Source organism: Corvus kubaryi, unplaced genomic scaffold (assembly GCF_017639235.1).
Source record: "Corvus kubaryi isolate FWS band 111438036 unplaced genomic scaffold, C.kubaryi_AGA036_p1.0 133, whole genome shotgun sequence".
Lineage (NCBI taxonomy): Eukaryota > Metazoa > Chordata > Aves > Passeriformes > Corvidae > Corvus > Corvus kubaryi.
In genome coordinates this window covers 18,355,801-18,379,873 of record NW_024580667.1, presented here as the reverse complement: position 1 = coordinate 18,379,873, position 24,073 = coordinate 18,355,801, and the positions used below count along the sequence as shown (strand labels likewise).

Here is a 24,073-nt window from a genome sequence, read left to right as displayed (position 1 = left end):
TACACTTCCTATTTTCAACAGTTTTAAGTATATTCCCAAAGAAAAGTTCCCTGGCTTTCCATGATATTTTGAGACACATCTGAGCCATAATCAGAGCACCCAGGAGGCACCTGTTTGAGTATGTGCTTCAGAAGTCATGCAGCAGTCATGAATGGCCTTTTCATAACGTGCCTTAGACCCTTAAAAGTATGCTGAGAAGGATGCACAATGGGGTTTATATTGTGCTGTCATGTTGATAAGGCAGAAGATTAAACTCTGTTTCTTTTATAGAGCATGCACCTATGATTTCTGTGCAGCAGAATAATCCCCTCCATACTGTGAAGGAATCATGCTCCACATAATCAAAAAACTGTGAGCATAATAATTAACAGAACTGGAGTTTTCCCTATACCTATAGACTAATAAGCAGAGAGCTGCTCACCTGCCTCAGCAACACTCCTTTTTTTCTGATGTGGTGGCTCTGAGAGATAAGATTCCTCACTTTCTCTGCAAACCTTATTCCACTGCTAGCATTGTGTTGAGACCTGGGCTACCCAGCGCAGACTTTCCTAGGCAGGAGTAATGTCAGAATATTACAATCACATTACATTTTGAAGGGTAGTGTAGTGCAAAACTTGTATGTATCTCTGAAATCCTTGGTATCTTCTCTTTCAGCATTTAACTGTAGGCAGTGTGCAGTACAAACACAAAATGGAGAAAAGTTTAACCTTCTTTTCCTGGATATGGACATTCCCTCTGCTGCACATCTTATGACTCTTCTGCCTTCTCAAACAATTGCCCCATGCTTCCTATCCCCTGCACGCCCTGTCCGCAAACTGAAATGCTAAGGAAAGCCTGATAATCACATGACTTTTTCCATAGGAAACTTTGAACTTCCAACCCATGCTGACCCAGAAAATTCTGGAGTATGCCAGGTACAATTGTTAAATATTTGTGCTGAAAGGACAGAAATGGAAAGTGCATTGGATTATCTGCTATGCACACACCAATAAAGAAAAACTGATTAGCTGATGACAGCTTTGACTGAAGTGACTATGAAGAGGCAAAATTTACATTTTAAGAACTGCAGTAAGACCAGCTGCAGACTGAAGATCTCAGATTTCAGACAAGCAGATTTTGACTTGAGTGGAAGTCATGTCCCTCCCATTTTTGGGCGCAGTTAAAGCAGGGCTCCTCTCCAGGGCAGGTGAGTTGGGAGTCACATGTGACCCAGTACTGCCTAGGGAGGGTGCTGCACTGCTGAAACAGGACACAGTCTGAGCAGAGCAGGGATAATGATAGCAAGAGATATTTTCAATGCTCCAGTGATCATGGGACAAACTGATGTGGTCAGTCAGGTCCAAAGCAAAATGGTGGCAAAGAAAAATGACTGTTCATAAACGGCTGGACATAGGTTTACTTATAGCATAGCTTCATGTGTCCGTGCTGGCAGGGCACTGGCTAGCTAAGGAGCTCCACAGAACAAGGCTCTGCTGACTGAATCACAAGTACATCTTGCAGAGATTAAGGCTAATTGAATATTGGACTGTATTATAGGATTACAGCCAGCAGGTTGGAGGAAATTATTTTTCTTTTGTACTTACCTGTTGTGAGTCTTCATCTTGAATATTGTACCACTTATGGGCTCCCTGCTGCAAGAGAAATAATGATAAATTGGAGAAAGCTGGTGGAGAAGTTAGCCTTGAGGAAAAAAATGCTAAAGGGGGATCTAATTGCTTTTTCCCAGTATCTACTGAGTGACTATAGAAAAAGTAGTGCTGAACTATTTTCAGGTAGAAATTAAAAAAGCAGTTGGTGAAACAAGTTACAAAACTAAAAATTCTGACTGGAGAAAAAGTCATCCAAAACTTGTTAAAAACACTGCAACAGATTGCCCCAGAAGGTTGTGGAATCTGTCTTCAGAGATATTCAAAACTTGATTGATTAAGCAATCTGATTTAACTTTGAATTTAATTGTGCCTTGACTAACTGACTTCCAAAGGTCACTTCTAAACAGTTGCATGGTCTTGGAGCAAGACAAATATCTAGGAGTAGATTGATGAAACCCACATAGAGCTGTCTCACATCCAGGCCAAATTTTAGTTAATTTATGAGTATACATAAGTAAGCTAATCCAGATATGTCTTGCACATGCTGTGGGTAACTTACAACACTTGTAGGTCAATACACTCATTCCTAGCCAGAGTCTGCCATGTGCCAACTCAGTTCTCCCACCTCTGTCACAGTCCTGCCCAGCAACATGCAGCCTGGCTTACATACAATATCTACCATTCAGGATGACTAAAAATATTGCTATCATCCTCTTTATGGTTCCTGGGATGCATCCCTTTTCCAGGGATGCAGCCAAACCAGGAGCAGATTTGGCGCTATCTGCATGCTAAGGATATCTCTTTTGCCACTGTGTAATCATTACTGAAAGTCAGGTGCTGGGCCAGTTAGAAGATTTTGCTGGCTCCCTCAGGGAAGTCCTGGCAGAGTAATGCTATTAAGAGGGGTGTCTGCTGCCTGCCTCATCTCTCTTGATCTATGTAGATACCTGCAAAATTATAAAATAACTGTATTGCCAGATTCACCCGGAAATTCTGAGGAATTCAAGACTTTGTTGACATTTCTAAAAATGAATTAATGCAAAATATATCCCCCAAGCACATTTTGTCCTGTGGTCGGCTTAGTTTAGGTAAATTTGCACACTAAAGCAACTGTTTATTTATGTACCATAGGCATGTCTGAAAAGATGAAGGTTATCAGTCTTTCATAGGTTTTCTTGGACACGTGCTCCAAAAAAGACCCTGAGAAATCAGAAACTCAAGCACTAAAAATACCTTCTGAACCTGCTTGGAGGCCAGCTACAGTTTGTGAATGAAGATTTTGCTGTACTAACTTTTAGAGCCTGAGGGAGGTAGAATGGAACTTCATTTTCTTTTTGAAAGGGGACTGTCTTGAACAGCCACAGAGATGGGATTTACCCTCCCATCTATGTTATTCCTGCTGCCTTTTTCTATATGGACATATTTAGAAATCTTCCAGGAGAATCTGTCTTTAAGATAAGTTTTGTTAAGACTTCTGTCCTGAACAGATAGCATTGTATCACAGAGGTTCCTGAGATGTCTGCTGCCTAGTTTAAAAGATATGCAGAGGAAAACCAGGATGCTCACTCTAGTGGGAAAAATCTCTGAAGATTAGTTACGGGAGTTTGCTTGGGAAAAGATGTATTCAGCTGGGAGAAGTGCTGGAATTGGAAAGAATGTAAGTGGGCATTAAAAAAAATCTATATGCAGTGAAAATAAAATTGGAGGGTTCACTCTAAATCCAGAAGCAGTGGCATGGCCTCATTTGGTCATCTGTGCCTTCAGGCATGCCTAGTTTTCATTGCTTTAAGGAAAAAACACCTTCAATTCCTTCTTTTCCCCTCCCTCATGTTTATTCCTTTGATGAGTTTTTAGTTTGTTTTTTCACCACACAAAATACAAAGGAGTTTGAAATTAAATTATCCCAGAATGAAACTCTGAACTGTGCACTGGAAGAAATTCCTTCTGACTCCACTGCAATGAACAACTTGTGCCAGAGGCATGCTATCTAATTACCATACACTTTCTTGACTAGTATTGTGGGGAGGGAAAAGGTAGTGTGCGATCAACTGAAATATGAAACAATAAAACAAATTAAACTGCATGAAGTAAGAGGAGGAAAAATGAGATGGGAGTTGTTTTTGTTAAATGTTTACTGTTCATACACTGCCTGAGGCTTAAATTCTTGACTGTTAGAGGATTTTACAGTTTTATGGATACTATCAGAAGATTTTAAAGTATTGTAGTTTGTATTGCAATTCCTTGCTTCTCAAATACTATATCTGGTTTAGTGGTTTATTATGTGTTTCTTGAAAACCATCCTTCAGCCTTTCTTAGCTCTAAACCCAATCATAACTAGACTGATTCATCCAAAAAACAAATGTTACCAGAAACTCTCCATATTCCTTCTCACTTTTAAAGACCTTACTCTTTTCTTCTCCATAATTCACTTAGGAAAATCCTTTTCAAAGCCTCTGGTTTACAATAAAGGAATTATTGTAGTTGAAGACTGAGAAAAAAGTCGGCTTCTAGTCATGTTCTTGTAATTATTTCCTCCAGCTCTGTCTTCTATTAATTATGAATTTATTTAGAAAACAGCCTGCTCATCAATAGTTTAGTAGCAAAGAAAAAGAAAGAATCTTTATATAAAGAAGAACATGTCTCAAAAATCCAAAATTCAAAAAAAAATTTCTGTAGTACAGATACAAGTCTCTGTGCCCCTTTGGAAAGTTAATGCACTCACAAGTCATTAGCAGAAAACTGAATTTTTTCCTCCATTCACCTACTTTCTCTCATCATATGCATTTCAGCTAAAAGATTGTCACATATTAATTGATACACACAGTACACATGCAAGCGAACACAACTAAACACACATACAGTATTTTGCAGCTCTGCAGAGAAGTAAGAAATAGCTTGCAGAGTCTAATGTACATTTAACATTCTTCAATGGGTCAGATAGCTCGTTTTTTACATGCAGCAGTGGAAAGTAAGAGTCTGCAGAGCATTCCCACAATACTCAGTATTTAGCTTTGTTGCTATTACAAGCAATTTGCATGAGAATGCCAGTATGATCTATCTTCCTGGCTACTTAAAATTTCTGAAAAATTTTAAATTTGGACTAAACTGGAGACACTGGGGTTTTTTTGCAGATAATTTTCTAAGCTTCCTCAAGATCCTAGCCAGAAGTCAGAATTTCAAGCACGTTACCTCACCCATGCAGCAGTGATGAGAGCAAACACCCTGAATGAAGGGCAGGCTAAAAACTCAGTTACAAATTGCCTGGACTAGACAACGTCTAGCTGGAAAAGCTTTTTTTTTTTTTTTTTATTTGACAAACACAGACAGAACTTTGCAATTTCATTTTAATGCCAGAGTAACAATATGCAATTAATTCACAGCTATATGACCAAGCAATCCTTTCCATTGTGAGATGCTTAATTAAAGACATATTAGAAAAAGAAGGATGTAACAGAAAAATATACACTCCCATTTTTACATAAAATACTAATTATAAGTGTTGCAGTGAATGAAGTTTTTTCCTGAGAGGTTCCCTTGGGGCTTAGCCTATGCTACTCCAAACCACCACTGCAGTTTCATTTGAAAAGCTGAAACTCTTGAAGTAAACCAATGCCTTCTAAGAAATCAAAAGAAAAATCAAGGGGTCATGACCAGAAGTAGAATAAATAGATAAACCACATCTATCTTTGTATATCTTGCAATTAATCTGGTCAACACTACATAATTTATGGGTATGAAGGTTGGGACATTCTATGGGCTAGGCGCAGCATCAGGCCGGAAAATCTGCCAGCGCAAGAGCTGTCAGCCTCCCAAGGCAATAGTATAAGGGAAAGAGTGATTTTTACTTCTTGGTCTAAAGTCTCCTTTCCCAACAATGACGATGCAACTGGTCTGCATAGAACATTGTCCTCTGGATTAAAGTTTCTTTCAGAGGATGAAGCAAACCCGTTCAGTACTGGTGAGTTAGGGCTGAATGACCCCATGATGGGCCATGGCAACATATTCACCATAGGCTAATAGTAAAGACAAATTAAAGCTTCATTGATCCTCTCAATTTTATTCCCTCTCTCCCAGCACAGATGCATTTAGTACTTTTTTAAGAGAAGATCTGTATTTTTAATTCGAGATTCATCAGTCCTGCTTTTCCAGGAGTGTCCAGACTCCTACAGTGTGCTGCTAGAGGCAATTAATTTAGGAAGGACAATAACTTTTAGGAAGGACGGGGGTCTGTTGAAGTTAAGTGCTTCTTCGGGATAATTATTTGCATGGGTTGCCCCACCCCACCCAACTTCCTTGACATTTTACAATTTTCTGAATCATTCTGTTTTGTATGGAGGTTATGTATGGTTATGTATGTATAGTATTTTTCTAAAAGCAAAATAGTAACTCTCTTTTCCTTCCTGACTTTCTGAAAATGAATTTAATGTGTTAATATGATCAGTGACTACTGTATTATAATCACTTTCTAATCCTTACACAGTTTCTCGAACAAAGCAATCTGGGAAAGTAAGAATTCCCTCTTATGCTGATAAATATCTATCAAAAACATTAAGCTGTTACTATATTCCTCTTAATTTTAAGATCTAAAAATGTGTTTTATTAAGCTTTTAGATCACATGTAACTAGCATGAAGCACATAAAGAAGATAATAAAATGAAATGGCATGCAAAATAATGCCACAGCATTATTGCCACTCAAATATTTAAAATAAATGTTTGCATTGTTTGCTTGAAACAAATTTTTAATTATTAAATGAAAATCTGCTATGGAAAGCCAGGAATGTTATTTTTTGATTTAATAATTGAATGTTTTACTTTCATTTCATAGCAACATACTTCTGGTTGTAGGATAAAGCTAGAAAATTTTGTGTGTTCCCAACTACACTCCTTATTTTAATGCTAGTTTTCAAAATGGTGTGGAATACCTGTACACAATAGTCATTCTTTTAATAAGACCTCTCATATGAGCAAACAAACTAGGATCCTGCAGGGATTTCTTTTCCTTTTATTTACATCATTAGCAGCACTACAAATTTGGCATATAAAGTCAGCTGGAAAAGCACAATATTTTTGCATGCATACCTTCTTCTTAATGAAGCCACAGGACAGTATTAAATTAGCTGTGGAATCTGGTACTTTTTATTGTAGTAGTTGATACTTTGATACTCTCTCTTCTAAGCTATGGTAAGTAAATAAATTACTGCCCTCTGTTTGATCACTTTTCAATACCTTACAAATGTGAGATGAAAGATTAAACTTAGATAAATTATTTTAGATTGCAAAAAGATTTTCATATGGAATTCTATAACACTAATACTAGTCTTGAAAAAAAGTCATATGAAATTGTAATTTATATTAATGAGAAAACAAAGGAAAAAATGTCTTCCCTACTTTGATAACAAAGGGATGGTAAAACATCTTCTTTTATGTAGAACTCCTATTGATTTCAATAAGGACCTCTACCTAATGACCGACTGATAGTAAGAAAAGTGGATGTCATTATCGCTACATTAATTTCTGCAAAAAAGAGCCACATGTTTCTAGGTTACACATCCATAAGATGAGGAAAAAACCAGCAATTTATTATAGTAGATGTTAAAGACAAAAATTCCTACTTGTTAACAAGCTATAGTACAAACAGAAAAATATGTGCAGTTCTTCAGAAGAACAGAAGAAATCAGGGATTTCATCTATGTAAAATGGGAATAAGTAGGGAAAGGTTGTGTATGAAGCTCTTAAAAATAATGTAACTAAGATCACAGCCACATGCCCACTTCTTAAGCTCTATTTAGCCTGGAGTGGATGCAAAGAGGAGGACAGAAGAGGAGAATGAGAAGACAGGCTGCAGTCTCTCATGTCTGGCAAAGAGTCAATGAGCAGGACTCCTCCAGATAACAATCTACCACTGTGCCTGTCTCCATGTACTGCCAACAGTTTCTAACCTGAAATCTCAGGATTGTTTGTAAGCCTTCTTTAGAACACAAGTTCTTAGATTTCCTACGACATCAATTAGACAATGCTGGGTATTCCGCCACCCACATGACAGAAAAAATGACAGAAGAAGATGAAAATGCACAGCAGCCAAAGGGATAGAGCAGGACAATTGTGTCAAAACCTCACAATATGTTCAAGCTTAACTCCACACTTCCTGCTAACATGTTTATGCAAGAGAAAGATGCTGTGATGTGACTGGTGATGCTGAGCTCTTTCTTAAGTGCCAGCAATGGTTCCATTTGGTCAGACTGCAGCTCAATGAACTTGAGTCTTGTGAGCTTTTGGTTCAAGCCAGATGTTATTGAAAATGTAAGGCAGTAACTATTCCATTTTCCAGTCTTATCTATCTTTCTATCTCTCACAGAACATGTCCAGATTGCCTCTTTAGTGCTGCCAAGAAAGTAATGTATCCCTACAGGTCTCCCTCAGAATTAACAGTGCAGCAGGAGTTTCTGTCCTAGAAGAGATTTGCAGTCATAACTCTATGTCTTGGCATAGTCAGAAGCACCTTCCTAGCCAAGAAGTTAGGGGCAGCACTGGGACATATCTCCAAGCTACTGCAAATTTCTGCCCCTCCTTTGGCATGCAGAATTTACCTTTCTCTAAAAATTATGTTAAATTCTTCATAGATACTCTAAGGTTGCCCCAGGTGTCTGGAGGCAATGTCACTGATTTTCAGGATGACAAAGGCCTGTTCTCTAATGGACCAGATCCATTGGCATATGCCTCTGAATGAGTCAGAGCATGACAGAGTTTGGAAAGAATGGTTGTGGCCTTTTGTCAAAAGAAGAGAAAAGGTGACAAAAAAGAAGGGTTTGGGTAAGAGTGCGTCATGCCTATAAGCTACATAGATCAAGTTGTATATGACATGTATATATCATCTATAGAGGCCTACTGTGTTTACTGAGGCTCACCAGCACGGCCATGTGTATTGCTCTCACCACCCAAATGTCGAGGCATTCTTCCTGAGAAGCCAGCAGCCTCAGGGTTTGATAAGATGCAGTTAGGACTATGTAGATAGTGCTGACTGCTGAACCTCAGGAACTTGATTCTAATGTCTACAGCCTTTCCCATGGATTGCAGCTTCTTCAGGGCACATTCACCTGTGCCAGCATGGAATTCTTCATGGACTGCAGCATGGGTATCTGCTCCAGTGCAGCCCTTTCTCTACCCTAGCTACTGGAACACTAAATCCCTTTTTTCTTTCTCCTGGTATTTGCAGGGCTGTTTCACACATTTTTCCCTCACTTTTTTCTACTGTGTGGTGTTCTGCTATTTCTTAGGTATATTTTTACAGAGGCACCACCATCTGAGGTCTGTTGGAGCCAGCTGGAATCTGCTGTGTCCTGCTCAGGGTAGGTCCTGGCCTCTTACTCCCAGACGCCACCCTGCCACCAACTTCTGGACACCTACACCAAAACTATATAATATATATGAAACATATATTATAGATAATATATAATTATATATCTATATATAAAATAATAGAATCTGTATGGGATCATTATATTTAATACCACATAGATTAGATACAGATATTGATCCCATCAATCATTATCTGTTCAAACTTTATTATGTCATATGCAAACACTTTGTAGTGTTTCCATGAAAAACTGTCTTTGACTACCCACCTTGCTCTTGTCTAATGGAGTTTTGCTAAACCTAGAGACTAAACAAATAAATATTGCAGTGCTGTTTTCAGGTTTTTATTGGAAACTCACTGTTGTCTTGTGGACCCCACTCCAGAAATGCTTGAGGAAGGGAGCGCTTACTGATTCACAACAGTTTTAAGCAACAGCTATGTATATGGCAAAAGCATACTGTAGATATGACAAAGTGGTAAGTGAATTAGTCTGAGAGACTTGGACTGTCCTTACTAATCATGTGGTGCAAGTATGGCAATACTGACATATATCACTGCCTGCTAACTGAACTTAACTGCCCTGTGAATGCTGATGCTACACAAAGTCCCAGAGTCTGAGGGAGCTGTCAAGACTGATTTCTGCCAAGCACTAGGATGTCTGAAACATCATAGTAGAGGGGAATTATATGCTGCTACATGAAGATCAGTGAATTATAAGATACTGCTAAAACCAATACCCTCAGCACACAATTAGTAAGCAACCTGTGGACTGAAATATAGCTGCTTAAAACATTGCATTAGAAAAAAACTTTAAGATCTAGGATAATTTTTACAAGCTGAAAGTTTTGTGTTTGGAGTAGGAGAGAGGTTAAGGTGGCTGTGGAAATGGCCTACAGCAAATAACTCCGTATAGTGTATACTGTAAAAGATAGTTTGTCTGTGGATGTTGAGGGCTGTATCAGCCATCTGCAGATTAAGGCTTTAATAAAATGACTTTTGTCTGACAGTGTAGGGTGCCAGAAAAAGTATGATATGCTGCTGAAAGTTACCTTGCAATGTTAAATGATCTCTACAAAAACACAGGAGTTAAGGAAGCCAAAGCTCAGATGTAGTCAAAAACAGTAAGAGATGTGTTGGGAAAAAAGGAAGGATTCTTTTGAAAAATGGGCAGCCAAAAAAAGGCTGAGACAGAGATTCTCACTGCCTGCTTTGCCTTACTTTTCATTGGTAAGGTGAAAGCTTGCTCACAGGTCTGGTGGCAGTACGTGGGAACAAGCACTATGCAGAGCAATGATGGAGTAAGATGGAGTGAGGGAACAGTGTAGATTTTTGGGCCTACTCAAGTCTATGGGATCAAATCAGTGCATCCGAGGGCGCTGAGGGATGTGGCCAATGTCACTGTGAAGCCACTATTTATGATCTGAAAGATCATGGTGACTGGGGGAGATTCCTGAAAATGAGAGAAAGGAAAAGCTCCCACTGATCTTCAAAGAAGGGCAGAAGGGGGCATCTAGGGAGACAGACATCTCAGCCTCACTTAAATACATGGGAAGATGATGGAGCAATTAATGCTGGAAGTGGTTGCCAGCCTTGGAGAAGGCACGGAGGTGACTGGAATCAGCCAGCATAGTTTTATGTAAAGGAAATAGTGCCTGACAAAACTTACTACTTTTTGCTGCTAGATGACGCACTGAGGGCCAACAGAGAGCTGTGTGTGTTGTTTACCTGGGGTTTAGTAAAGCCTTCTATGTGGTCTCCCTTAGTATTTTAGCAGACAAACTGTCGACATATGAACTGGATAAGTTAGCTAAAAGGTGAACTGAAAGCCAGCTGGATCATCAGGGGCAAAATGTTGTGATGAGCAGTGCAAAGTCCCAGTGGTGGATGGTTAACACTGATATCCCTCAGGGATGAATACTGTTGGTAGTGATTTTTTATCTGTTTATTGACAACCTGGATGATGGGGAGAGTGAAAGTCTGAGCTTGATACAGAACTGGTGAAGAGAAGGACTGCTATGTTTCTGTGATTTGGAAACAAGTAAGGAAAATCAAGGAGCAGCAGGAGTCTAATGGCTGAATGAGGAATCAGATGCTGAGATGAGTGTCTGGGGAGAAATTTGAACTGCAAAAAGGTACTAGATTCAAGAACTGTGAAAACCAGAAAAAGAGCACTGAAATGGGTAATCGTTCAGTTTACCTTGATTCTAAATGACTTGTTCATTACACCTTTACTTTTGCATTTCCTACCTCTTCAATGTTTGATACAGTAACCTTAAAAATGCTCTTTTTCATGTACAATCTGATAGACAAAGGTTGTCTTTCTATTACATGTACTAGAAAATACTTATCTTTTAGTATGAGATGAAAGCCAAGCATAGTCATGTTATCAAAATGTTTATCTCCTACATTAAACCCTCCCCCCCCCTACACTTGTAATTTGGAGGCTTTCATCTTTAATTTTTTCACCCAAGTATCTTTGAAATATACAATAGAAAAATAAAAAGCAAAGCTAGGCTATACAAAATGCTTATAATAAGACAATAAAAGCAGTTTAGTAGGTGGGAAAAAAGATCTCTTGTTCACTGATACCATACAAATTAAGTCAGTAATACTATGTGTCTTGAAGAGGTCTGTGAATATCATTGCGTTATAAATCCATTTATTGGCAGGTGTTTTCCCATAGTTTGTAGCAATCCACCAGATTTTGCTGACAATAAGCCATTCGTTGCAGGATTCAGCTTTAATACGACATTTAAGATCAGAAAATGTTTTCCAAAAGTGACTTAAATCAAAAACAAAGAAGACAGCTGGTGGATAAACAGGTCAATTTTTCTCATTAAGGTACAGAAAAACCAGCCTGCTGCATACAGCCTGCCCTTCTCACCTACTGCAGTGAAGGCAGAACAGTCTCATCAGGTAAGGTCATTCTGCATGGCAGCTCTGCAATTTCCGTCTCACCCTTCATTAATCCACAGGGGTAACCAGTGGGAATCCAACAGCTCTTCATCACTTCAGTATCAAGAGGCATCAAAACAGGTTGTCAGGAGCCTCATCTCCCTTCACCCTACAAGTAAGTAGGAACAGTAAGAATCCAACAAAGTAAAACAAAAAGACCCAAACCCATAACCAGTGGAAGTTTTACTGGTGAGAGCTGAGTGTTTATTTTTTTTTTTAAATTTTCATTCTTTCTTATTTTTATCATTGGTAATATGATCCACATGTGTATTTTATCTAACAGAAAACTGAAAAAAAATACAGTAACTTCATCACTTTTTTGCTGCTCAAAACTCTTCTTTATAGACTTATTGTAAACAGTTTTCTGACACGAATTTAAAAAAAAAGTGTCTTTGTTTACTGAAGCAAATATTTACCTCTTCTTATAAGAAGAATATGGCAAAGTATGGACATTTAAAACATAATCACCATCATACATTTTTACAAAAGAGCTTCTGCCTTTTAATATTTCCATGAACTAATAGCTTAAAATAAATTTTGGCACAAGATTTTCCTTATCAATCAGTATTTCTGGTGTGATGCATCATATCATATGACAACTATTCTTAATACTAAAATTTCATACTAGTAAAGACATAGTATTGTTCTGGATTTCCCTGTTTTACCATCGCAACTCAGAAGAAATATAAGCAAGATAATAAGAATCTGCAACCGTATTTGGGCAGAAATTGTTGCCTGGCACTAGAGAAGAAAAATCACTAAGAATATCCTGATAAATTCCCAAATCATCTCCTGCTTGTAGCAGAACAATGTGCTCTGTGTGTTTCTTCCATCCGTGATGTTTACTTCAGCAGCCCGATGCTCCCCAGTGATTGCACATGAATAAAAGACCAAGCAGTAAACTTTCAATTTATCATGACTCTACTAATGCAACCTTTATGTGGTGTCCTAGTACTCTTTTCTTCCTTGATGGTTCTTATTTATGTTTCAGAGTATTTGCCAAAAGCTGTTCAAAACTCTGCTATCCCCAAATATTATGTAGCTTACCACAGACCACGGAACTCCAGTGGAGACTGTATAAACAGAGCACAATTTGGCATCCAGTCAACATAAATTGTAATAGGACACAATGCAATTTTATAGCAAACAGTTTGAGTTTTGACTTTAAACTTTTTTCTATTGGTAAATAATGCAAAATATAGCTTAGCTGACAATAAAGGTGAAAAGAAAAGCTACATAACATGGGGGTTTTTAATCAAAATTGGGGAAAAAAAAGTCAGCAATGTAAATGTTGGAAACTTTTTGCAAAAGGTAGAACCTGGATGAGAAAGATGTTCACATCAAACAGTATAAGATTAAGCGGTTTGAGAGAGTATGCTAACAGCACCAACACAAGGCCAAAACTATTTATTCAATTTGACCTGTTTGATGTTTTCTCTTTGCATTGACTCTTCTGTGAACAAGTGAAAAAGAAGGAAAAATGAAAAAAAACCCAACCAAAAACTGTATGAATTAAGCAAGTTAGAAAAGATCTAGAAGTAAAATTAATTATGGTTAAAAGTCTTTATCTCAGCCCCAGTACACAGATGTTTTTCCTGCTTGAGTAGCCACAAAGCATGTGTCAATAAAATCTTTTATGACCTAATATTGCTCCAGTCAAAAGTCAGAGCAGAGAAAGGAAGATTCAAAATGGATACTTGGAAGTTTTCTTTAAAAAATCCAATCACTACCATCATATTTTCTTTAATGATCTTACCATAAATGCTCAGGATACCTTGTAAGAATGCACCGGGTGCAGGGGTATGTTGCTTGCCAAGTATCCTTAGTTTAGGCAAAGAATAACAGTTACCTTATTCATGTAAAATTTAACTGGACTTTGTAAAATAATTGAGATTTTTTTTTCCGTATGGCTTCATCCATGGTGTTCAAAAACTGTGCCTTGATTTCATCAGAATTTCTACGCCTCTGGCAATAAACCCCTGCAGAAACAGTAACTGTTGGCCCACAGCAGTTTATTGCTAGTTGAACAACCTTCTTTGAAAACTGATGTTGACTTGATACCTTCGTCTTACCGTCAGTGCATGGCAATCAGAACTTCTTTCATACTTTTAAATTTTTGATTCCTTCAATAATTCAGTCTGTTGGGATTCATTTATTTTGTTTAATATAGAAATAATTTTAAACTGGTTTTACCGATGAGAGCTTTGAGTTTGAGCCTGTGTTTTTTCTTTGCTTTCTTGATATGGTGCTATTTTCCATCATTTTCATAAAAAGGTATATTTTTTCATTAGTGGGCTGTCATTTAAAGCTTGGCATATAACTCCTAATTTAAGAAAAGCGAAAAGAAAAAAAAGCTGAATGGCCCTAATATTAATCTGATTTAACCAACTAAAATTTCAGTAGTCATAATTTTAAAAGAGCAGGGATAAATATTAGCAGGGCCTGTGGTCCAGATGGCTGTGTGTTCTCAGTCTTCCTGAACCTAGCTTTGCTATGTCAGAGAGTCTCTTGCCGCACACCACCAGCTTTAGTGTGTGAAGCAGAAAAAGCAGGGAGTAAAGTAGCAGGGAGTAAAGTAGCAGGGAGTAAGTGCTTATGCCAGTTCATTGCACACATAACATACCACAAAAACAGGAGATTGAAGATGTTACTTCTTTTGTGACTACTTTAATGCCAGCAGGTCCTTTGGTTGTAGATATTCCAGACCTTCCTCTGTTGAGCACAGCAGGTACACCTCACCTTACCTGGATGCTATTTTCAAACTATCCTAGCTTATCGAAATGGTAGATAAGAGCTGTAATTATAGGGATCTTTATGCCTCTCTCTGAACCAGCACTTCTCTGTTGATCTCATCCTATTCAAATGTGATTACATTTGAGTCTCTGATTGTCAAGGGAATATTTCAGGAAATTTGTTTTGCCTATTTACCAGCCATTCCATTCTCCACTACTCATGGGTTTTGGTAGGTTATACTATAGTCACAAGTCCATATGCATCCTGCTCCAAGCAAAGTTTTTTCCCAAATCTTTTTTCCTTTTTAATAACACATGCACAATTTGGATCCTTAGGAATAGAAGGTATTTTTTTTCCTTTGATTTAAGGCTTCCATGAACCTGACTTGTGCTTAATGAATGAAAAAAGAACATTTTTCAAATTTTTAAACAGATCCTGAAGATACTTCTTTGTTTCCCCCCTGCCATCTAAGTTTCACTCAATACTTCTGGTGAGTTGATCATATGTCTTTAAAAAGCCCCAACGTATTGCTAATAGGTTTTGCAATTTCCCTGAAGAAAGCAAAATTTTCTCTTCTGATTTTCCTTTTGTATTATTCTTGAATATGCATCACATTTCCATCGTGCTGTTTATTTTTCACTGAGACAAACCTTTTAATGGCCTTCATAGAACAGTAAAAACATGTATTTCCAGATTGCAACCATTCAATTTCTATAAACTGATAGCAAAAATGCCACACATATACGATGTAAATGAAAAAAATTTCTAGTCCTTATAGCAATGCCTTAGCAAGAAAAAAAATAAAAGGAATACTTGAGCTCTCTTATACAACATCTTCTAATAAAACTGTCTCTAAAAGACTGTTGTGGAGTAGAAAGCCTACGCTACTGGCACATTATCATGAGATGAAGTGAAATGACAGCAGGAATGTGAACAGCATGGCTTTAGAGGATTGTCTGGATGACAAGAGAACCATTTCAAAGAGTTTCACGGAGGGTGCTATGTTTTTCTGTTTTCGCTGTAACATTTCAGGTAGGGGCTCCCCCAACAGGGATTGAGTGGCAACAAGGATAAGGGACATTGACTGTCAAATCAGCTGTCTCCGTCTCTGTCCCTGTCTGTCTCTGTCTCTGTTTCTGTCTCTGTCTTACTTCTTCTAAGAATAGAATAATCCCATCTTTTCACAATACAGTGACATTGCTCAGATCTTTCATTATGCCTGGATTAATGAAAGACGAGGGTGGAGCTGTGAGGGGAGAGCAACTTCAGTTTGATTATTCTTGTTCACCACCTTCTCTCTTTGTACTTTCCTGTCTGACTTGGGATGCAAACCGACTCCACCTTGTGTTCTATTAGATTTAAAGGTTATTAACAACTGCAACATTAACCTGCTCAGACCTTATTTTCATTATCTCCAATAGGATGGCAGGATTAAGCTAGCTGGAAGGAGCATGATGTTATTTAGTTCTATTTGATGCTTCTACCTTAGTAAATGTCAGAAGCAGAGAACAGAGTATTAATAATCATTTGCATCCAGTATGCTAACAGCATATCTCCAAGAGAATGCACTCTATAAAATAAAGCTCCAAGGCAGCAATTGCACCTCCTCCAAAAAATAAATGAAAACAAGCCCATTCAAGACATATCTGACAAATGCAGGGTTAAATAAAAACACTAGTATCTATTTAAAAGCAGAGAAGCAGTTTGCTGGAGCAGTTATTTCATGTTAATCACTTTGTATTTACTGCAGCTTGAGAAAGACACATTTGTTATGCAGACAGTGTTCATTGTTGTAGCTTGATCATTAATGCACTGCTGCCAGCAACAAAATGAATTAGCTCTCTGAATACTAAACTGGGAAACCAATGTTGAACAGAGAGTGGCACAATGACACTTACAGGATTAAAATATACCACCCAGCTATGAGAGGGTGCATTTGTGGCCTTTGTTAATGACCAACTATTTTTAAGATTAGTATTAGTAGGAAACCTCTCTGGAATGGTTGAAAATTGTAGGACAAACAATAGTGATCATTTATGTTCCCCATGGGAGTTTATACACATTCTGGAATACAAATCTGTCATGGATTATTTCCCATGCTTGACCACAGCCATTTTTCCCCATCAACAATTTATCATTTATCCCTTTACATGCATGCTTTGAATTTCTGCAATTCCTAGCATACTGTAGATCCATAGCAGCACTGTGGAAATTGCATGAATACAAAACACGAAGGAATCAAAGCCCCACTGTGTCTATGAAGAGATGTCACAGACATGTGCAAAAGCACAGTAACAAAGCAAATGCCACCTGTCACTCACAGTGTTTTTATACAGCTTTTGATGTCCCTATATCACAAGAATAACAACATTAATCTCAGAATGGTACGTTGTTACTTTACTGTTAGCCGTAACCTGCTCTACACAGGTCACTAAACTAGCAAGGGCTGATTGTATATTTAAAATCAAAAGGGGGGAGGGGCAGGGTCAAGGAAGAATAAAAAGGAAGAAAAATAGGAGCAAAAAATACCTCAATCAGCAAAATATATCTATTTTTGTGAGAGCTTGGCACTTTCCCTGTAATAAAATGTATTGAAGTAAGAGCAGAAGGATGCAGCCTCCTTTCTATCCCCTAAAATCTCTGGGCTTGATTCCCCGAGATGTTGAAGCACAACTCTCAGACATTTGAAAGGGAGGAAAGGCACTAGGAAGCTATAAAACACTTGTTCTATTTTTTTAGTAAAAGTATCATGTGCATAAATGGGTAATAAATCTAAGCCTAAGGATCAAAAATCCTGAACTAAGTTCCATAGAAAAAACCCAGATTCTTCTTGAATCTTGAAGTAGTCATGTTCTCCTAGAAAGGAAAACAAATAAGCAGCACAGTAATACCTACTCCTTTGGGAGTTCTTTCCCTTCCAATTTTAAATAGAAGTTATTTTAACATTTATATGTAAAACAAAACATGCCAGAAAACACAACATAGCTCAATCACCTGATGCAGAGAAATAGTTATGTACAGCTATCATACAGTTGATGCTGATGGCTGATTGTTTTTGTGCATTAGTATATTTTAAAGCTAATATTTTATAATTTAAATTATAATGGACTCAGATCTTGTTCTATTTGCATATGTTCTTTTTAAGAAATGTCCACTTTCAGGTTTAGAAGGTAATTATTCAAGATTAATCTTCAAGCATGAAAATAAGTTGTGGGAGTGGGAAACTGTCATCATCATTATGCAGCTTTCTGACCTCAATGACTATTATCTAGAATAATAATAGTATGCATTTACTAGTGAAGTAACACTCTGAAGTTAATTAAATGTTTGTACAGTACTATGAAATTATTAAACATATACCATAAATACCATATTTTCATGAAAAAGCAATGTCAAGCTCCAGAGAAGTTCCTCTGTGTAGTTTTTCACAGTTTTCTAGTGGAATGTATCAGCTGATTAACAACAGAAGGTGTGACTTGAAGTAACAGAGGATAATAGAAAAATTATTCTTTTACTAAATTAAACATAATAGTAATATCTGTAAAGAGAATATAGCTATCAAAAGTTGAATTTGACACAGTTATAGTGACAAACTGTTAAAGAGAGACATCTTATAACCAATAAACTGGAGTGAAAAATATATGCTGAAGAATTCTCAACAGTGAACCTTGTGGTTTAACCTAACCTCAGCTGTCAGATGAGCCCCACACAACTGCTCACTTGCTCACCCCTGGTGGTGTGAGGGAGAGAATCAGAAGACTAAAAGTGAGAAAAGTTGTGGGTTGACATAAATTTAGTTTAACAGGTAAAGCAAAAGCTGTTCATGCCAGCAAAACAAAACAAGGAATTTATTCAGTGTTTCCCATGGGCAGGTGGATTCTCAGCCAGGCCACATATAGTGGTGTCTTGGGAAGAAAAACACTATCACTCTTAACATTTCCCCCTTCCTCCTTCTCACAGGTTTATAAGCTGAGCATGATGCCTACAGTACAGGATATCCCTCTGGTCATTTGGAGTCAGCTGTCCTGGCTATATTCACTCCCATCTCCCTGTGCACCCACAGCCCCCTCACTGGTAGAGTGAGAAGAAGAAAAGGCCTTGATGCTGTGTAAGCACTGCTTAGCTGTAATGAAAACACTCCTCTTTCAACAATTTCCAGCACAAATCCAGAACACAGCCCCGTACTGGCTACTGTGAAGAAAATTAATTCTGTCTCAGCAAAAACCAGCTCAGTGAAGCAACCCATTTCATTGTAATAACTCTACTATAAATGCATAAATTTATAAATCACACGAGGATTTATCTTTATAGCATTATAAGGTCCTGTACATGGGCTGGGGGAATCCAAGCATAAATACAGGCTGGATGGAAAATGGATCGAGAAAGACTCTGAGGAGAAGGACTTGTAGGTGTTGGTTGACAAGAAGCTCAACATAACCCAGCAACGTGTATTTACAGTGCCAAAAACCAACCATGTCCTGGGCTGTACCCAAAACACTGTGGCCAGCAGATTGAGGGAGGTGTTTCTGCCCCTTTACTCTGCTCTGGTGAAACCCCACCTGGAGTCCTGCATCCAGCTCTGGCGCCCCCAACATGAAAAAGGCATGGATATGTTAGAGTGAGTTCAGAGGAGGCCATAAAGATGCTGAGGCACCTCTCCTACAGACTGAGACATTTGGGATTGTTCAGACAGGAGAAGAGGAGGCTCCAGTGAGATCTTATAGCACCTTCCAGAACCTAAAGGGGACCTACGAGAAAGATGGAGAGAACCATTTACAAGAGCATGTGGTGATAGAAAAAGGGGAAATGGCTTCAAACTGAAAGAGAGTATGTTCAGATTAGATGTTAAGAAAAAAATCTTTACTGGGATGGTGGTAAGGTACTAGAACAGGTTTCCCAGAGAAGTTATGGGTGACCCATGCCTGGAAGTGCTCAAGGCTTGGTTGGATGAAGGCTTTGAGCAACCTGGTCTTGTAGAAGGCGTCCCTGTTCATAGCAGGGAGGTTTGAAGCAGATGATCTTTAAGACCCTTAAAGATCTTGGTAATGACACACTGCTAATGATAAAAAGATAAGAATTTTCTTCACTGAATAGTTTATATACTTTCATAGTAGTGATTGGGCTTTGTCCCCACTTTTTTATTAAGGGCTCTAAAATTCAATGAGTCATGTCATCATTTGTAGTTTTAGTTACATATTAGGCATCTTGAGACCTACAGGCATTGAAGACATGATAATAAATTCTATTGAGAAAACGGACTTCATATTTATCTTTCTCCAGATAGACTTAGTGTTTGAAAGGGAAAAATAAGTAGTGTCAAGGTTGTCTTTTTGTATCTTAAATCAGAAATTAAGTATTACACTGTTTACAAATGCCCATATCACTGAAAGAAAAGAAATATAATGCTGGAGGCTATGCCACTGTCATTTTGCGGGGAGAAACATCCCTGCATAGTAGGGAACAGGTTTCCTTATCTCAAAGAAAATTAGGCCCACACCTTAACACTACCCAGAACTGTGTGAAATAAGAGAAAATAAGTATGAAATCTACTGAGCCTATTATTCAGCACAAGAATGATTTCTTACAGATCTTTCTGCATCTAATGCTGGAGCATCCACTGAAGTTCCTGAGATATTCCTTTGGATTATTTTGCCTAATCTCAAAAGTGAATCTAAAAACCACTTCGTAAATATACATTTTTTACTTTTTTTTTTACACAAAAACCTCCATATTTGCAGCCTTAGAAACAAATTCCTCTATCTCCAAACTTTTAAAAAAATGTATTTTTGGAAGAAACATTTCTGAGTTTCTCTTATTTTTCTCCACCTTTGGCAAAGGCAAAAATTCAGTTGTCCACTTTGGTAGTTAGGGGTTGTGGTTTTTTTTTTTTTTTCCCTTTTCCTCCTCAATTGCTAATTCTTGGCTTTCATTCATTCTAGAACTTTTAGAATTTTTAAAGAGGCAGACTACTGGCTGAGACAGCTAGGGTCTTACTCTTTATTCTTGCATTAACACATTTTCATGTTTGCCTTTCTTTGCCTTTTCAGACTGTTACTATGGGTCTCCACAGTATTAATCTATGTAGGACTTTGTCTTTAAATATTCTAAAATATAATTACACTGCATTGACTTTTTCATAGAGTTTAGTATTTGTTATCCTTTTTTTTAGTACTGACATCATAAAAATCCTGACACTTTTGTTTTGTTGACATAAAGAAAAAGTAAAAATATTTCCTTTAGACTTCCCATCCATACACAAATTTCTACCAGTTACCTTCTGTCCGCCTTCCTTGTTAACCATTTCAAGTTTAGCAGAACTTCTGTTTTCTTCTCCATTACAGAGTTTTGTATAGGGGATTTGTAGATTGTCCTATCTATGCTTCATTAGGTACTCCTAAGAAGATCTTTCAATGTCTTCAGTCTCATAAATTTTATTAGTTCCTGTCACTGCCCCATTACTTTTGCTTTTAATTTTCCAAAATTTCCACTCACGAAATCTAACTCACTTGTATGGCTGCATGAAAGAAGTTAACTCCCTCAAGGGAGAAAAAGAATTGAACCAAAGTTATCTCCCAAACAACTAAAAAGATTTAATTTGGGTCTATTGGGTAAATTCCAGCTGTCCTAGAAATACTAGAGGAAGAGTATTTCTGTAAGTGGTTACTTCACAATGATTACTCAGTCTTACACAGAAAAAATCACAAGTTATGATAACATTTTTATTTTATGTGCAGGTTCTGAGAATACCTGCACCTCAGCAAACACCTGTTTTCTACATCCCATTTTAAAAAGTCTGTTTGGAGCAGCTGATGAATAAATGCTAAGGCTACCGGCATGCTGGCAAGCCATTATTCACCTTCTCTGCTGTTGTATCTCAGTGTTTATCCATCTCCACTGTAATAAAAGAGGTGCTTGACCAAGAAGAGAGACTGAGGGAGAAAGTAGAAGGAGATATTAGAATTAATGGAAACACTGAGAAATATTTCCCACTGAAAGAGTTAAGAAGGATTATTTTTATTTTCCCACTAATTTTCATCACAAATTATGTGTCTGCTACTAACCATACCACCCATTTCCTTTTCAGACTGAAGCAATGTTCTGATGAGTAGTTCCTGGTGAAGCTCCAAGCATTCAGTTGTACAGGAATTTCTTTAAATAATGCATATTTTTATAATAGAGAATCAAAATATTTTTTTGCATTGTGACAGAAATGATCTGTCTCTGAATTAGTCAAATAAATACACGAATACGTGTGTATGTGATTATGTGTAGGATCCTTTTTCTGCAAGAAAGAAGCAGAATAGAAAAATTACGAGAAGAAAATCTGAAGAAAGCAAAAAAGAAAATTCCTTGAATAAATATTACAAATGTAAAATTAATTCCATGACTTACAGCACTGTACACCAGCTGTCTTACTCATTACAATGTGACCTAGATTCTAATAGCTATTTTTATGATGTAACAATTAGGGCATCACATTGGCAGCAAATCTGTACAACACACACTTGACATGCACACCGTATGCATTCACTCTTTGGAATGGCCCAGTAGTCCCTGGGATTACTAATAACATCATTGACCACAGACCCAGATATAGCTACTTGCACTGCAAATATTCAATATTACAGGAGATGGAACCCACCTACAATCCATGAAAATCTAATCATCATATCCTCATTTGCAAAATGGACCAAAGTTTCTATGTAGCTAGCCAAGTCTGCATTTCATGCTAGGCATGTGCTGTGTTTTCACTAACAATTTTTACTGTTACAAAATATTGAGTTCAGCTTGTACTGTTTGTGTCTTCTGCTACTGAAGATCACAGAGGAGATGTCATCTTCACCAGATAATAAAATTGTCAGATGTAGTCATCCACAACATCTGTACAGGTATTTTATTCTTTATAGCCAGTTTTCCCTTGATATCTGTAAGTCATTTCACACCTATGACTTATTTATTGCTTAAGTATTAGCAGTTATTTGTCTTTTTTGCCACTATCACTCATACAATATAAATGTAGTTATGTTAATTGAAAGTTAGACTGTTTTTCTTCTTTTTACACATAAAACTTTAGGAGAAGGGAGATTGTGATTTCAAATAAAAGCGTGTGCTGTTGTCGTTAATCTTTGGGGTTCACTTAATAGAGGCGTTCAATGAGTTGGTCAAATTTTTAAAGAGCGAGAGAGAATACATATTTGCACTACAAATACAACTGTGCCTTTATTTGCCAACTATATTTAACTATAACCAAATGTTATAGTCAAATATCCCTTTCTCATATAAGTACCCAGTTTCTTTGAGCGATGTGAATAGCTTAATATATTTATATTAAGTGATCCTCTGAGCCAAGTACCAGGTGAAAATCTAAAAGTGACAAAGGGTAACAGAACAAAAAATTTCCTTTTTCTTTATTGTTAGTTTAGACAGTCATCCTCAACACTAAGCCTCATAAATCTGTATATCTGAGTGTTCCTCTTTTATTTATTTTTTTGAAAGAAATTTCAATTCGGCATCTGTCACCCAATTCTCACTTAGGAGCACTGCTCCACACAATTTATTTATGCTCTTCTCATCACCACACAGCTCTAAAACTTTTAGGGAATCTCTTCTCATATCACTCTGTGAGGTAAGACAGTCAACAGAAACATGAAAAAAGGAAAAGGATTATGGCATTAATTTCACACACCTTTATTCATAAGGCAAGTTAAGCTATCAGTTTCAGTTAGCAGTTTAGGTTGTCTGCATGGCCAGGGACACTGATAAATACTGCTGGACAGTGGTTCAGACCTTCAGTGAGGGCTGCTGTGTAGATTGCTTCCCACTTCTGCCAAGAAGGACCTGGGAGTCTTGGTGGATGACAAGTTGATCATGAGCCAGGAGCATGCCCTTGCGACCAGGAGTCAGTGGTACTCTAGGGTGCGTTAGGAAGAGCATTGCCAGCAGGTCAAGGGAGTTGATCTTGCCCCTTTACTCAGCCCTGGTGAGGCCACATCTGGAGTTTCCAGTTCTGGGCTCCTCAGTACAAGAGACACAAGGATCTACTGGAGAGCATCCAGAGGAGGCCACAAAGATGATTAGGGGTTTGGAGTATCTCTCCCATGAGGAAATGCTGAGGGAGCTGGGCCTGGTTAATCTAGAGAAGACTGAGAGGGCATGTTGTCAATACTTGAAAGTATCTCAAAGGTGGGTGCCAAAAGGATGGTGCCAGACTCTTTTCCTTTTTTCCCAGTGGCAGGATGAGAAACAATGGACATAAACAAAAAAACAAGAACTTTCACCCTAACATAAGGAAGAACTTTACATTGAGGGTAGCAGAGCACTGGAACAGGCTGCCCAGGGAGTTCATGGAGCCTCTCTCTCTGGAGACTCTTAAAACCCACCTGGACACATTCCTGTGTAACCTGCTCTAGGTGACCCTCCCTTCACAGAGGTTTGGACTA

General features: G+C 37.8%; 1 long non-coding RNA gene across 1 annotated transcript; it reads left to right on the top strand.

Annotated features, from left to right (window-relative positions):
- Positions 1-2,407: 2,407 nt before the first annotated feature.
- On the top strand, positions 2,408-24,012 carry LOC121666827. The gene is made up of 3 exons (XR_006016809.1): positions 2,408-2,418; positions 13,516-13,518; positions 23,903-24,012. It is a non-coding gene; the product is annotated as an uncharacterized LOC121666827 (long non-coding RNA).
- The last annotated feature ends 61 nt before the right edge of the window (positions 24,013-24,073 follow it).